Genomic DNA, 4,499 nt, shown 5'->3' with positions numbered 1-4,499 from the left:
GGACCTGAAAGATGTGTATGAACAGGCTGGGAATGCTGAGAGACTAGTCGATATGGCTAAGAAAACTAGAGAAAAGCTGAGCGAGAAGAGGAAATCTTATAATGAGAACAACGGGCAATCGGGGTTCAAGCGTAGTAATTACAACCAAGCTAAGGCTTACTCTGGAGGGTCCGGATTCAGTGGAGGGTCGTCTTTTGGTGGTCGTACCAGCAGTGGCAACTCCGGGTTGCAGTGTTTCAACTGTGGCGGTACTGGCCACAAGAGATTTGAGTGTACGAGCTATGGGGGACTGGGCTTCCAGAGACAGCACCAGGGGAAGTATTCTTAGGCACCGAGTCAGAGCATGGCAAGTAATAAGCCCGCTAGATCGTTGCCTAATCTAGGTGGTCAAAGCAACAGCAACAACAGCTACTTCAACCGTAATAATGGAGGGGCTCACCAACGTCAAGGTGGTAATGCTAATCAAAATTTGGCTGCTAAGTCTACTGTATCAGCAAGCACGGTGCAGGGTCGAGGTCAAAAGAATAGTGGCAAGTTGTTCATGATGGACAAACAGGCAGCTGAGGAGGATGCGCAAGTCGTCACTGTGTGGACATAGGCCACCCGCGCCGCACACACCCGCGTGTTGGTTTCGAGGGCGCGACACTTCTCCCACGGAACCTTGGTTTGCCAAAGCACGTCATAGGCCGTTACCGATTGATGAGGCATTGAAACCGGTGAAAGGTTTAATAAGCCATCATTTATGGAGTTGCCACCAATTTATTGTGGAAAAATTGGAAACCGTTCGATTACCTCGTGTCATGTCAAGACACAAAGTAATGACATAAACACTAAGAACTCGTTACCCTTAGCATTATATGTCTAGAATAACTCTTGAAGATGCCAATGGACACGGATGTCCAGAGATAACTAGAGTAAGGGGTGAGGGTACGTATTAAGAAGCTCTTTAATTCGAACACCTAATCCCGCCCGCCTCGATAGCGGCCTCTACTAATGATTAGGGAAATCATTCATATTTAATATGTCGTCGATGTAATGCATGCAATGCAACAAACATAGATTAATCCTAGCATGTGAAATTAGACTATGTCGGTTAACACGTATTTTAGCAAACAATTTGGGGTCGAAGTAGATGTTAGATTAATTACATGTGAATGCCATAAAATTAAATCATACATATGTAAATAATAAAGGAATATTAAAATTACAAATATTACATGGTTTATTTGATCTACGTCAAAGGCACGCTCGAAAACGGGATTTCAAAGAAGAAAATTAAAAACTTAGAATTAAAACACAAAAATACGTCGGATTAGATGTGATAATATGAATAATAGTTGATTTAAACCGTAATTAGAAGCTACGTCAAAGCGAGAAAGAGTTCAGAGACAGAAACCAGCCCAGAACAGGCGCAACATCTGCTGCGTCCTCTAGAAGAGACGCAGCACTTCATGCGTCTGACACTCTTATCGTTCATTGGTAGATTTAAGATCGATTATTGATATTAGACTCGAGTTAAAGTTTTTTAACCGATTATATGCATCTGGGCAAGTCATAAAACGAATTAAAAACGAGAAATTACAGCGGTTTACATGATTATGATTAACTCGTGACGGAAATACAAAAGAATAAACTTGAGGTTAAATTAAGACGGAATTAGACAAATAAGACTCGAAAGAGAGCTTATGTATCAAATTAGGATTCCAGAACCTCGACATGAACAAGTCGAACCCCTGAAGAATCGATTTGAATTAAAACGGCGAAAACCCGCAAGTATTGAATTACGCAGGACTAAAGACGATTAAAGCATTGTAATTAAAAGGGATTGTTAAAAACACGATTTATATACTGAAACAATGAAGAAAACAAAGAAAAACGAAAGAAATAAGAAAAAATAGAAATTTGCAGGAAGTCGAGGAAGAAGAAGAAGAGCAGCAGCAGCAGCAAGCAGCCTCTGGAAGAGGCGCAACAATGATGCGATCCTTCGAAGAGGCACAGCTGCTGCTGCGTTTCTTCTCAACGTCTGACCTCCGCTGTTTTATAAAAAACGGTTTTAAAAGATGGATTTTAAATCGGTTTTTTGAACGTGCTCTTGATATAAATCTACAATAATTGATACAAAATAAAAGGTACAATAATAAAATGGGATTTACACCCTCAGACTTACATGTTTGACGAAATAAGATTGACTAAAGTTATCGTTTTAGTGATTGCTCGACTCGAATATGCGTGGAAAGTGCCCTCGTTAGAGGATTTCGTAAATTGATTAGGTTGATTAAACGTGGAGTTGGTCAAATTGGTCGGTCTATGCAACGTGACTAGGACTCGGAATGATCTGAGCTTACGTGGTCGATTGATCAAGCATGTAGGCATCGAAAGCAATAACGTAGTCTAGAATGCAAAGAGAGAAGAGAAGGGGCGGAACACTCGCATGCCAAATATGGAGGTCGGAGGCCTCTATTTATACTAAACATATGAAGGAGTTTAGGAATGACACGGATTTGGAAACAAATCACGGAAATATTCTGAAAAATGTGAAAAGAGGGCTGGAGAAGAGGCGCAGCAGCCACTGCGACCCTTGGAAGAGGCGTTGCACCTGCTGCGTCCTTTCCCGAGAGGTTTCCCCCTCAGCAAGAAAGAATTCCGCATTTTATTATGGAATTTTGGTAGATATACTCTTCCTTATTCCATAAAACACAATATACGGAAGATATTTACTAAAAAAAATATTAATTTTAATTAGGAATAAATATCCAGAGAATTCTAGAACATTCCGGAATATTCCGAGTCGGCATTTAAACGGTTTTTAGAAAATGAAGCGGTTTTTGACCCGGACTCCAAATGAACTCTAATTACTGTTAAAACGACCGTATCGGTGCGTAGATGACGACCAAGGGGTTGACTTGAGTGTTTGAGCTATCACTTGTCGATGAACTTATGGGTTGTCATAAATCGCTCCGCGTATCAAACATGCGGCCCAATCATCACTGGGTGGTTGGCGATAGGTGTAGAAATGAGGTATCGTATCTACACACTGGTACTTTTTTCGTTAATAATACGCCAACCTTTGTTTTATTTAATTCGGGGACTACGCATTCTTTTGCGTCTAGGAGACATGCCTTGTCTATGGGATCGGGGGAGTATGAGTGTGTAAAGGATAATGTTGTCATACCTTCGGGAGAGTTGGTATCTTGTGGGAGGTTGTATAAAGAAGTGTCTATGGTTATTGGGGAAGTTAACCTTCCGGTTAATTTGTTTGAGTTTCCTATGGGTGGGTTTGAGGTCATCTTCAGGATGGACTGGTTGGGTAAGTATAAAGCTAGTGTAGATTGTCATCAGAAAAAGGTGATCTTGAGCAGTCCTAAGGGAACTAGAGTATCTTACCGAGGGTTTGTGATCAAACCCAAATTCAAGGCTACCGCAGGTATAACCTTAAAATCTTTCCTGAGGAAGGGGTGTCCCATGATCCTTTGTCACATTTGGGATAGTCGATAGGATAAATCTATAGCAATGGAGATACCGGTTGTGGATGAGTTCGTGGATGTCTTTCCAGAAGAGATTCCAGGATTACCGCTAAAGTGGGACATTGATTTTAGTGTGGAGTTGAAGCCGGGAACGAGACCCATATCTAAGGCTCCGTACCGGATGGCACCGAAAGAATTGGAAGAGTTGAAGAAACAGCTGGATGATCTATTAGAGAAGGGATATATTCAACCTAGTGTATCGCCGTGGGGAGCACCGATTTTATTTGTGAAGAAGAAGGATGGTAGTATGAGGTTATGCATCGACTACAGGGAGTTGAATCATGTCACAGTAAAGAACATGTATCCGTTCCCGAGAATTAATGACTTATTTGATCAGTTAGGTGGGCTGGGGTGTTTTCCAAGATTAATCTAAGGTCGGGGTACCATCAGTTGAGAATCCGAGATGAGGATGTTCCTAAGATAGCTTTCAGATCACGGTATGGTAACTATGAGTACGTGTTGATGCGTTTTGGGTTGACTAATGCACCAGCTGTATTCATGGATTTGATGAATTGGTTCTTTAGCCCTTTCTTGGACCAGTTTGTGACGGTCTTCATTAACGACATCCTTGTCTATTCCAAGACTAAAGAGGAACATGTGAATCATCTATGATTGGTATTGTAAAAATTATGCGATAACCAGTTGTATAATAAGTTGTCCAAGTGCGAGTTTTGGTTGGAGAAGGTAGCTTTTTTGGGCCATTGCATGTGATTTCGAAAGAAGGGGTGTCTGTGGATCTTAGCAAGATTTCAGCAGTGTCAAGCTGGGAAGCACCGAAAAATGTTCCTGAAATTCAGAGTTTATTAGGCTTGGCTGGTTACTACAGGAGGTTTGTGAAAGACTTATCTACCATTGCTAGGCCGATGACAGCTTTGATGAGGAAAGAGAACCCATTTTGCTAGGATGAGAGTTGTCAGATAACGTTCCAAACTTTAAAAGAGTGTTTGACTACGGCTCATGTCTTAATACTACCGT

This window comes from Silene latifolia, chromosome Y, assembly GCF_048544455.1.
Source record: "Silene latifolia isolate original U9 population chromosome Y, ASM4854445v1, whole genome shotgun sequence".
Taxonomy (NCBI): domain Eukaryota; kingdom Viridiplantae; phylum Streptophyta; class Magnoliopsida; order Caryophyllales; family Caryophyllaceae; genus Silene; species Silene latifolia.
This window is presented reverse-complemented; position numbering follows the sequence as displayed.